Here is a 12,760-nt window from a genome sequence, read left to right as displayed (position 1 = left end):
AGTCAAGGTACCAGGTACAGTTCCTATTGTCTATTGGATCGTTCCCAAGGGAATCTGCCCAACTCGGGAGACCTAAACATCAGGATAATGATTTTGTCTCCATGGTTATAGAGACTTGTCAATAGAACCATCTCAGTCTATGTCCCTTAACTCCTAACCTCCCATGTTACAATCTACATAACTTTATAAGAAACCCTCCAATCTACCTAACTTTATAAGAACCCCCCCCCCCCCCGTAACAGAAGGGAACATAATAACAGTACTAATAGGAATCCCTAAAATTCTAGTTTAGCAACTTTTTGCTATCTTGGAAAGGGCTTGGGTTAGGGAAATGAAACTTTCAGTAGTGAATTCAGGGCCAATAACATACTCTGGGAAGGTATTGCCAAGCTTCCATCTTAACCATCTTCTGATTTCTAAGTCTTAGAAATTTGCCAACATGACAGGTCTAATACTATTTAAATTTTCACAAAACAACATTTTACCTGAATTTTCAGTTTCTTTGTTTCTGGTTAGTTCTAAAAATTTAATTCCTGTAATTTGAGTAGAATTTTAAGCCATACCATTGCTTTTGTATTTTAAATTTAGGAAATGCATTTGCACATCTTTGAAATATCATAAATTGGGACTGAACAAATTGTGAAGTTAAAAAAAAGTTTCTTCATTTAGGCCTAAGTGGAAGATCTTTTGGTAAAATTATAGAAGTTCATATAACTGGCTTTCCTATAAAGTGAATATACCACTTGATGCCTTTTTTTATGCTCTTTACAAATGCAATAATTGCTTCTGCCTTAAATTCAAATTTAAGCACTTTTAACCTAACCTAACCTTACTATAAATAATTTTAGCACTGAGAAAACATAGCATTATTTTTTCAAAAACAGCACAGAGAAAACATAGTATTATGCTTTTGAAATCAATGGATAACTTATGCTTTAAGTAAAAATTTGTCATTTTTAAGAGTTTAAATTTGAATCTGAAGTAAAATCAATTATTGTAACATATAGACCATTCCCCTCCCCTCTATAAAATTCAGGACCAAATCCCTCATTCACACTCCCTTAGAAATCCTCAAATATAGGACCAAATCTCTCATCCATACTCTTCTAGGAACTCTTAAATTCAGGACTAAATTTCTCAGTCATACCCCTTTAGTAAATTTCAATTAGAAAAAGGTTTGAATAAAATCATTTAGAATTTACAGTTGCTAAATTTAACAGTCTGCATAGTCCAACGCAGTTGGACTACGTGCATTTAGATAAGTTAAATGTTACTTAACAAGTTAAGTAACCAGTTATTCTGACCCCTGGGTTTTTCAACTCAAAACCAAAAGGGAAATACTTGCCATAAAAACAACTTTTGGATGCAAGACAAGTTACATGATTAAATATTACCAATAGTAGTAGAGGTCAACTTCCACAGGTCACCAAGCCTGTCCGGCAAGTGTTTTTTTAGAGAAATCGCAAGTTGGATATATGAGCCCAACGCAAGGGCGAATAGTCAGTTTTTAAGGAGAGATTCGAATGCATTAGATCAATTGCTCATGTTCACCTTTTCATGCAATAAGTCATTGAAGCTATTTTGTCAATAGTTGTATATTGTAAGTAAATAAACCTTATTGTATTTAATCATCTTCTGTCTATGTATTAGGGCATCAGGTACAGTTCCTCTAGCCTTCAGGTACGGTCCCAAGGGAATCTATATTTGTTTCAGGAGACCTCGAACAACACTGAGATGGTTCTGTCTCCCAGGTTACTGGGGATTCTATACAAAGCCTTTTTATTTATTAATAATTTAGCTCCCGTATCCACATTAAGCTATTAAGACTTAGAAAAGTCCCAAGCAACTCAACGCAAACCCCCCTTAAGATAAAATCACACCCAAACTTATTATTTTACTAAACCACCCCGTAACATATGGCGCGGTCGGAAAAAGAAAGCAGCAAAAGGAACTGAAAGTACCTACGCAATTAATGCCTACTAACATAGACAAGTATGATTATTTACATTTTATTTTTTGATTTTTAAGTGCAGTGCAATTTTACCTCGCTTTTTGAATTTTTAGGTGCAGTGCGATTTTATTTCTATTTTTGCATTTTTTTTTATATATAGGTATACCCCATTCAAAAAAAATCAAAATCTTTAAGAAATTAAAATAAAACAGTAATAAAATTAAAAAATTTTGAAATTATTTTAAACCGCATACTTAAAAAAAAAAGACTACAATAAATATGGACCAGGAACAAGATGAAATATTAAAAGCGCAACAAATTATTGCAACTTCGGTAGAAATTGCAAAATCATTACCAGAATATGAAGGAGATACGGACGTTGATCAATTCAACATCCATTTAGGACAATTTGTGGAAATGACAAAAATTGACCTAAAAGTATTAAAAAATATGTTACTTTTAAGATTGAAAGGACAGGCGCTAACATTCCTAAAACAAATCGAAAACTCGATAGGTACAGAAGCAACCTCAACAATTAACTCAATAGAATTATTGCAACAGGCCTTCCAGAAAAGATTCATTGACACAAGTTCATTGAATAAACTGAAACATGGCCTAGTTACTTTCGAACAGACCCAAAACGTTCGTGAGTACTTGCATAAGGTTAGAATCGCAACAGAAGCGCGACACGGTCCAGGAGAAGGGGAATTATATGAAAAAATCATACTAAATGCATTTAAACAGGGACTCAACCCAAAGTTATACCGCCTTTTGATAGCTAAAAATATTGATAACCTAGAACTAGCAGTTCAGGAAATAGAAAGAGCCGTAGAAATTGATTCGATTGTCCTGCAGCATCAAAAAATGTCAATAAATGCTATAGAAAACAAAGCCCCGATAAAGTCAAGAGATTCCTCTCCGCGATTTTTCTCCCGAGAATCATTGCCCAAACCTGTTCGAAAGCAAATTCGAACCACCACACCTCCAAGACAAGTACGTTTTGCCCCCAATAATCAATTAAGGGCACAAACTAACAATGAACCATTAAGGTGCTATACCTGTAACCGGTTAGGACATATCGCAAGAAATTGTTTCGCAAACAATAATTATCGCCCAAATATTAGGGGAACGGGTAACCGTTTGTCCAGGGGGACAAACTATAGTGGGTACGCCCCTAGAGGCAATCGAGGGAATACCTTTGTAACAAGAAATAATTATCCCACCCAAAATCAAAATTTCCAACGCAATACGTATCAATATCAAGGAGGGTATCGTGGAAGGACAAATCAAACCAATAATAGTTGGAACAGATATACAAGAGGAAGTTACATCAGCCGACGGCAGCCATATAATAGCTCCATCTCAAGTAATAACCAAGGAACCCAAAATAGAACAAATGAAAGTTCTACATCTAACATCTGGGAATCCCAGGGAAACGATATAAGCCCCCAAAATTCGTAGGACCAAAATTTGGTGGCAAGATAATTTACAGGTCCCCTTCAGTAATAATACCATTTTTAAGTGCAAATAATAATAATATGTTACCAGTATTTGAAAATTTTAACGCAGGGAATATTTATTTCTCAGCCCTTATAGATTCAGGAGCAACCGTAAATGTGATAAATAGATCCGTATTTAATAAATTACCAAACTATATTAAACGACGAATGAGCAATATCTGTCCCAATTTGTCAAGTGTAGCCGGACACGACCTGGATGTGAAAGGCCCTGTGTATCTAGCCTTGCGCAAGGATAACAGAAATTTCTATACTCGATTTATAGTTTGTAAGAATTTTCCATACGAAGCGATAATAGGCGCAAATTTTTTAAAATCAAATAAAATATTATTAGATGTAGCAAATTCAAAGTTTATCTACCCAACGGACACCATATCAATGATAAATAACATACAAGCAAACAAAGTAAGGGAAAATATAGGTAACATGAAAGAGTATAGAAACAAACAAATTCAAGAAATTTGTTATTTATGGAAAAAACTTGAAAAAATAGAAACTCCAGGAAAAAAACCAGCGGAGAATCTTCTAAATTCAATAAAAGAAGAAAATAACGAAAAATATTATGGATTTGTAGTGCGTAAAACAAAAATTCCCCCTAAATCAATGCAGAGGGTCCAAATATCACAAATGTTAGAACCAGTTAATGATAAAAATGAAATTTGGGTAGCATCGCCGTTGGAAGATCTCCCGAAATATGTAGTTTGTGAAGAACAAATTATAAATTACGAAAAGGGAGAAGGTTACATTGGGTAACGAACACCCACGAAAACGACCTAATTACCCTAAGTAAAGGTACATGTTTAGTAGAGATACAAGTAGTACTCGGAATCCGATATTAATAATTGGAAAAATTTGGAAAAAAACTTCGTGAATAATATTAATGTTCACGTTGACAAAGAATATTTACTGACGCGATCTCAATTCCTTGAGAAATTCGAACTAAGTTACATAACCGATGTGTCATTAAAACAAAAATTATGCGACTTATTATGGGAATATAGAGATGTCTTTTCGACATCTGAAGATGACATAGGACTTATCCCATTTTATGAACACGCAATACAAACCACGGGGCCGCCAGTTGCAAAACAACCATACAGAATTCCTTATAAACATAAGGAATGGCTAATAAACAAAATACATGAACTCGAAAAAAATCGAATCATAAGGCCAAGCATAAGCCCATACTCTGCCCCCGTTATTTTAGTCCCGAAAAAGAATAATGACCTTAGATTAGTGGTAGATTATAGAGCTTTAAATAAACAGGTAGTGAGTGACAAATTTCCCCTACCTAGAATAGACGAAATTCTAGATTCAATATCAAATAAAAATAAAATATTTACTTCCCTAGATTTGACACAAGGTTATCATCAAGTAAAAATAAAAGAGGCCGATATTTTTAAAACAGCTTTTTCAACTTCAGAATGTGGTTCTTATGAATACTTAAGAGTACCATTTGGACTAAAAACTAGTTCGAGTGCATTGTGTAGACCCCTCCTTCATTTACTAAGAGGCCTAAATAACATAATTCATTTTGTTGATGACGTCATAGCTATGGACAAAGACGCGGAGGACCATTTAGTGACCCTAGCAAAAGTGTTTGGGAAATTTAGAGAAGGCAATTTAAAATGTAGACCAGAAAAAGTAAATCTTTTTCAAACAAAACTAAAATTTTTAGGAGTAGTTGTAACGCAAGGACAAATTTCCCCAGACCCTGAAAAAATAAAATCCGTTAAAAATATAAAGCCCCCCCAAACAATTAAACAATTACGAGGAATCCTAGGATTAATGAGCTATTTCCGAAAATTTACAAGACATTACGCACAAGTTGCAAAACCTTTAACGGACCTCACGAGAGGCAACCCACAAAAAATTGTGTGGTCTAATACAGCTCAGAATGCATTAAATCATTTAAAAAAGGCTCTAACCTCAGAACCTATTTTATCGCTACCCGACTTCCAAACAGGACAATTCGTTGTTACAACGGATGCCTCAAACAAGGGAATTGGGGCGATCCTCTCCCAAATAATAAATGGGGAAGAAAGAGTAATAGTGTACGCTTCTCGCACCGTGACTTCTGGAGAAAGTAATTATTCTGCTACACAGCTTGAATTATTATCGATTATCCACCATTTGGACAAGTTCAGACATTATTTGGTAGGCAGAAAATTTAAACTGCGTTCGGACCACAAAAGCCTGCAATATTTGCAAACTTTCAAAAAGCCAACGGGAATACTCGCGAGATGGATTTTGAAAATCCAAGACTTAGATTATGAATTTGAACATCTTAAGGGAAAACAAAATGCCCCATGTGATTATCTAAGTAGATTTCCAGATAATACCCCAGTAGAAAATGAAAATGAAGAAGTAAACACAATAAAAGCAAATTATGTTCCAAGAAAGAAGGGTTTAAAAATAAAATCGGTTGACAATAATTCGGTTGAGAAGGAACAGAAAAACAGCCCACTTTCCTTGAATTCTATAAAAATGTATCAAAAGAAAGATGATACTTGTGCCGCTCTAATAGAATATTTCTTATATGATAAAGAGTTACCTGATGAAATGAAATGTTTTAAAAAAGAAATTGATAACTATTATTATGATTTCGACGAAAAAATACTATGTAGGATAATGACAGATAGCGAGAAAAGAAATCAAACTTCCATTATACCAGTTTTACCCCAAATTTTGGAAAAACCCGCTTTTAAATTTTTTCATTCTGAAGTAGGAGGTCATTTGGGAATAGATAAGACATTCCATAGATTAAAACAATACTTTTTCGTTACTTCAGCCTTAACAAAGTTAAAGAATTGTGTTAATAATTGTGAAACCTGTGATTTAAGAAAAAATCCTCAAGTCTACCCGAATCCAACGATAGGAAGAACGCCTACGGCCCGGTTTCCATTTGACATAGTTTCTTTTGATTTATATGGTACAAGTGGAGGATTACCCACGTTTAATCAAGGACATACCTGTGTACTGTCAGTAATCGATAATTTTTCCGGTTTCACATTTGCTAAACCATTAAAAAATCAAAGCGCTTATGCGACTTCGAAAGCTCTTGCCAAAATATTTCTTAATTTCGGTATTCCTAATACAGTATTGAGCGACAATGGCCCTAATTTTGTATCGAAAGTAACCAAGGATTTAATGTCTTTCCTTCAAATAAGTAAATTGGTATCGACCCCCTATCATCCACAGGCCAATGGGAAAATCGAGAACAGACACAAACTATTCTCTAATATTTTAAGTATTTATACAAAAGAAAATCGCAGGGATTGGCACGAAACCTTACCTTATTTAACAAATGTAATTAATACAGCTTATTCCCATGTCATTCGTGATAACCCATTCTACATATTATTCGGACGAGACTTTAGAATCCCTTATAATGAAATTATAGAGTCACGATAATTTTATAATGATTCTCAAGATTATAAACAGGAATTTATCAATAGAATGAGGAAAACTTATAAACTTGTAAAACAAGAAATAGAAAGATCAAAAAGAAAGCAAGAAGCAAAAAATATTCCTAATGTCAAAGGTAAACTCGATTTCCAAGTAGGAGATTGCGTTTACTTAAAAAAATGAAAACAAATCGGACGGCAAGAAACTTTCGGACCGATACCTAGGACCGTTAAGAATAATTAAGAGGTATGATAATAATGTTACATTTAAACTATTAAAACCAAAAACAGAAAAACCTATAAAACCCATGTTAGTCGTATAAAAAGGGCAAAATTCACAGAAACATGGACCCCTCAACCTTCAACATCAAATACCTCGGAGGACGAAAATGAACCACCTCGCTCTAGACTAAGTGAGCTTAAACCTTTTAATTTTAAACAAGGATATTTTGAAAACAGTAGTGATGAAGAAAAATTTAATGAATTTCTAACCATGACAAATATGGTTACCCCCCCCCCCCCAAAAAAGTACCCCCGTCGCGCGGAGACGGAAAAAAAGCGACTCATCTTCCAGTGAGGAGTCAGAAGAATTGGACTATACAATTTCTCCAAAGTCACAATTTTTTCCAGATAAAATGTCAACCCCTTACCCCCCAAAACGTTTCCCCGACAATTTGGTGAAACCTATTTCACCAATAAACAGACCTTTATCGCTACACGATGAATTAAATAAGGCTATACAGACTCCTGGGGACATAGAGTCACAAAGGGACAAAGAACCCCAAAAACACACATTAAGAGAAGCAATGGATATCATTAACTACCCAATTAAGACTAGACAGAGTACATTTTATACTAATCCATCTACTTATGAGCAACAGTATCACGATATAACCGTCTCAAGGGCAAAACCAAAGGACTGGGTATCTTGGAAGGAAACCTTAATGCAAACAATTCCTCACCCCCCGGAAGACATGGCTTTCAAGCAGTGGAGGCACCACAAGAAGACATTTGAATCCTCCCAAAGCTCCCAAGAATTGTTCAATTCTCCCGAGCCCAGAGATCAACAGGACGAGTCAATCAATAAACCCTCCACTTCACGAGGAGAAGAAATTTACGAAGGTCAGGCTGGATCTACACCTAGATCTCAAACTTCTACTTCAAGAGAACCAGATACTAAATCTACAACTAGTTCCACAGATACTGAGAGTGAACCAGGCACAAATGAGCCCAAAGATGTGGAAGGAACAAGACCACAGAGTGCAACTGCCCAGGCTAAAAAGGCACAAATTAAAGGTCAAAAATTTCTTAAAAAACAATATAAAAAGTTTGACTTGATATCGCTAGCGAAGCCAAAGAAAAAAACCCAGTCTACCGAAGAGAAGGTAACAGCAAGGTCAGGCCGAGTTGTCAAAAAACCAGATAAATTAGATTATTAATAAAAGAAAAATAAAAATCTACCAGTCCTGAATAAAAAAAAAAAAAATAAAATAGTCATTTTTTTTGCTAATTGTTAATTGGTTACGCTAAGAAACCATCCCGTAATACAAGTCATTAAAGGAAAGTACTTTTCAGGAAGTCTGAAAGACTCCAAGTGAAAAATTGGCCTATCTTATCAAAAAGTGCTCATTATTCTAAGTAAGTTCCAAATCACATTTTTTTGCTAAGAGTAATCATAAGAGTGTAACTGCTTCATTAACATTTTTCTTAAAAAAATAATTCCTTAAAGTTAAGAATTATCTTAAAGGTTAAAATTAGAACTACCCCGTCGACTAAACGTTTCGCCAGATAAGTAGGTGAGACACTTCCTGATTCTTGAACTTTAATTTCTCTAATAATATAACCCGTAGCTTGGTTAACACATCTTACCACAAGTATAACTTGACTGGAACAAAACGATTAATATTGCCATAGCTTACGCGTACCAGTCAGAAGATTTAGGTTTAAAAACTAAATTGCAATCGAGATTACAAGCAATTTACTATACACGCAACCTGGGATAACGATAACGGACGCCCTAACAAGTTGTGATAAAAAGGCTAGGTGTGCTTCAGCTCGCCTTTCCACAAATTAATTGAGAGGACTCCTCGAAGCTACTTCTTCATTGTTACAACCAGTGATAAAGTGAACAAATGAAATTAAATTATAATCCAAATTCACCGTGAGCCAATAGTCGGTAGTTGGTACGGATACTGCTTACGAACTTCGTCTGAGTTCATAGGCCGTATCAGTGCGATTTCCCAATTACTATTTCTTCATTGCTTCAACCCATGGTATACCAACCAACTCTATCCAGAATATACAATACTCGCACATTTTTTTAATACAAATTTGAATAAATTCTTGTACGTTGTAATTCTCTGCTTATTACTGCAAGCCGTGGTCGAGGAACACACGTGTTCCAGTTTGTCATCCATAATTTATTATTAATTTTTGCCATTTTCTCATTGCGAAATAATTGCCATTTTCTTATTGGGAACTTATCCGATAAACTAACGTTTGCGGCTAGAGCCGCAAACGCTAGATGGGTTGGCAGAACCGTTCCTAATTCTTAACCATTATTTCGAAAAATGAATATTCACCGTACTCTTGATAATCTCCAACTCCCCAGAAGTTTGAAGAAGTATTTAATGTACACCTAAAACAATACCAGAAAAGGCGACCAAGAATCAACGCTTCAGGAATATAACAAAATTGCCCATTTTCCTTTTCCCACACCTACAATAGATTAAAAGATTCTTTAGCGAGTCAAAATACTCTTTAATTGTCCCCGCAAGAGAAAAAAACACCTAAAAATACAATAATAAAACCCTCTAACGAACTCTAAATAACAACAAAGCGTCATGAAAAAAATTACTTATATCTGACAATAAGTAATTCTATATAACTCTTAACTTTGTTGTCCTTTTAGAAAGTGGATAAGAAAACTTGTCAAAAAAAAGAAGCCATTCGTTCTGTGTGATGTGAGCATATTAATACTTCAAATTATATAGTACTTTTTTGAAAACGTAAGTTACCAAAAAAGCTGGCTTTTAAGACAACTTTTGTTCCAGGCTGAAAAATTATACAGCCTAACGAATAAAATAATTATGATGTTTAAACATAATAATTAATACTCATTTATAAGAAATACTTAAATAATCTATAGTTTGAAAACTTATAATGAACCTTATCTGTTTAGGCTATATCAATGGTCCCAGATTAAATCTTACTGCATTGACCGTCCAGTTAAAGTTTTGGATATGCCTAAAAGCGCGTCAATTGGGGAGTAAAAGAGGAAAGATTTGCTTCCATACACTCCCTTTGAAAAATACCTTCTTCAGTATTTTCACTAACCCCCTCCCCAATGTTTTAAAAGAATTGACCCACCTGAATGGCTGTTCGTCATCTTGACGGAAAGAAAGGCGTAGCCCCGTGATAATAAACATTAGATTAATGCATTGATCTTCAATAGCTAATAGTCTTGAAGGTACTAGAATAGTAAGAAATGCGAGAAAAAATCTCATCAGAGTGAAGACCGAAAATTGACTAAAACTTATTATAGGAGTAAAATAAAAATATTAACAAAAAGAACAAAAAACAACTTATCTTAAACCTAGGCCCGATTATTTTTTTGCGGTTCAAATCAGAAGTCCCCAGATAAAGAGCAAGGTCTCAATTTTACGGAACAATATAATCAAAAAGGACGCAAGTCTGTCAAAAACAATAATTAAACAAACTTTCTTCCATGTTACTTTGAAAATGATTCAGCTGAAAAATAACAACGAAGTTGAACTTACAAAAAATGCATTTGTAAGGACCGTGTGTAAATATCGACAAGAATTTATAAGAAACGAAATTCAAATTGCCTTTCAAGGGCTCGGAGCATTTTAAGAACAAAATTTATATGATAAAAACTGTGTAAAGTTTAAGGGAGACCAAACTTTTGAACCAATTCGAAAAGTCCAACGTAGATATTGAAAAACCCTAATTAAAAAAAAATATGCATTTAAATCACGCATTTGCTATATAATCGTTACACAAAGGGTGTCGGTACAGAGATTCTTATTTTTAACCACTTTTAACCCCATACAACTTATCGCTGGTATTCGCAAACAAAACCTGTCTATCTAAGTCATTTAAATCTGAAATAATTCGAAAACCAATATGTTTGAAAACTAAAAATTGGCTGTAGTACTCTAACTTTCTCAAAAAAAATTAATAATAATAAGAATTCTATAATATGAAAAAAAAATTCATTAATATAAAAAAAAAATATATATGAAATGCAGTAACTATACCTCTGCTTGTTTCCTCTGTTTTATAGCATATCATTGGCCCAATACCTAAGCAAACTTGGCAAAAGCATAAAGCAATGTAAGCAAAAATTGTAAAAATAATCAGAGTTAATCCTTGTTAACTTCGATTATATTTCACGTGCATAATCTTAAGCAAATAAATTAACCATAGTTCCCGCATACTCTTAAAAAAAAATATATATATAATAAATAAATAAATTTAACGATTCTCGCGATAAACAGTAAAATAGAATATTCCTAATTAATTCAGAATCCAAAAAGACCTATAAATATGAGCAAAATAGCCACTTTTAGAAAAAGGTGGAATGTCATGACGTAAATAAATAAAACCTTCGACAACCCTCCCCCCCCCAACAAGATAATTCAACCTACCTTAAAGAACTAAATTCTACTTTAAAAAAATGGCTCGATAATAAAGGCTTAATTAAAAAAAAATAAAAAAATAAATTAGAGTAAGGATTAAAACTTACGCTAAGTCATATCTAAGTCAAGCATGCATCTGATAATTAAATGCAAACATCCAGAGTATATATATGAATAATCAAGGATTAAATTAGTCATCTCTAAGGATGTCAAACTTGCATCTGATATTTAAACGTGAGCATTCAAAATATTTATACGAACAATCAAGGCTTAAATTCCAGTTTTCTTATATAAGTCATTGCCAACAGCGACAAAAAAAAAAAAAAAAAAAAAAAAAAAAAAACGGAAGACAAAGTAGCATCCATATTTGACAAAAAATTGTCAAACTTGCATCTGATATTTAAACGCGAGCATTCAAAATATTTATACAAACAATCAAGGCTTAAATTCCAGTTTTCTTATATAAGTCATTGCCAACAACGACAAAAAAAAAGAACCCGGAAGACAAAGTAGCTTCCTGATTTGCCTATAGCATGGCATCCACGTAATTAACAAAAAAAGAACAAACTTGAGTAATGTTCAGATCTTATCTAAATAGGAAGCACTTTAAAAATAAAGATTTATCAAAGATGCCGTATTTATCTTCAACCGACTAGACATCTTCAACCGACTAGATAATTGCGATAGGAATGTATTTCTACCTAATGAAAAAATGCTTTTTTTTTTTCTTTATTCAATCAAGTTGAAAATAACACACTTATCTATTTCCTAACTAAACTGAAGGTTTTATATAAGGAAAAACTTAATAAGAAACATTTAATAAACCGTATAAAATTACGCCATATTGCGCTATGTTAGTTAGTAAAACTTAACTAAGATAAGAATGTGCCGCTACGCGCTGCGCTATGTGCCGCATAAGACTAAAATCAAATGCGCTCCAAAAAAAAAAAGTTTTTTTTTAATAAATTTGTGTTTACCAAAATACACTATGCGCTGAAAAACTGTGCATATAGTAATAAGGTAATTTGGTTTCCTTTTAACCTAAACAAATTGATACAATAGTGCTTCTCAATAATATTCAACGGAGCGGATGTTACCCCGTAATGGCAGACCCCATTAGCAGAGGTCTTATTTGAGGAAATATGACTTGTGGTTAGAAATTAAACCGACGTACAAATTTTTATATGCTATAATTTAGCATAATTTGTATGTTTTTTCGAAAAG

General features: G+C 33.7%; 1 long non-coding RNA gene across 1 annotated transcript; it reads left to right on the top strand.

The window, feature by feature from the left end:
- Positions 1-1,514: 1,514 nt before the first annotated feature.
- Positions 1,515-12,032, top strand: LOC136042244 (uncharacterized). The gene is made up of 2 exons (XR_010621209.1): positions 1,515-1,600; positions 8,451-12,032. It is a non-coding gene; the product is annotated as an uncharacterized LOC136042244 (long non-coding RNA).
- Positions 12,033-12,760: the final 728 nt, after the last annotated feature.

Source organism: Artemia franciscana, unplaced genomic scaffold (assembly GCF_032884065.1).
Source record: "Artemia franciscana unplaced genomic scaffold, ASM3288406v1 PGA_scaffold_89, whole genome shotgun sequence".
Classification (NCBI taxonomy): Eukaryota; Metazoa; Arthropoda; class Branchiopoda; order Anostraca; family Artemiidae; genus Artemia; species Artemia franciscana.
Note: the sequence above shows the minus strand (reverse complement) of the source record. Positions and strands in the feature narration are given on the sequence as shown.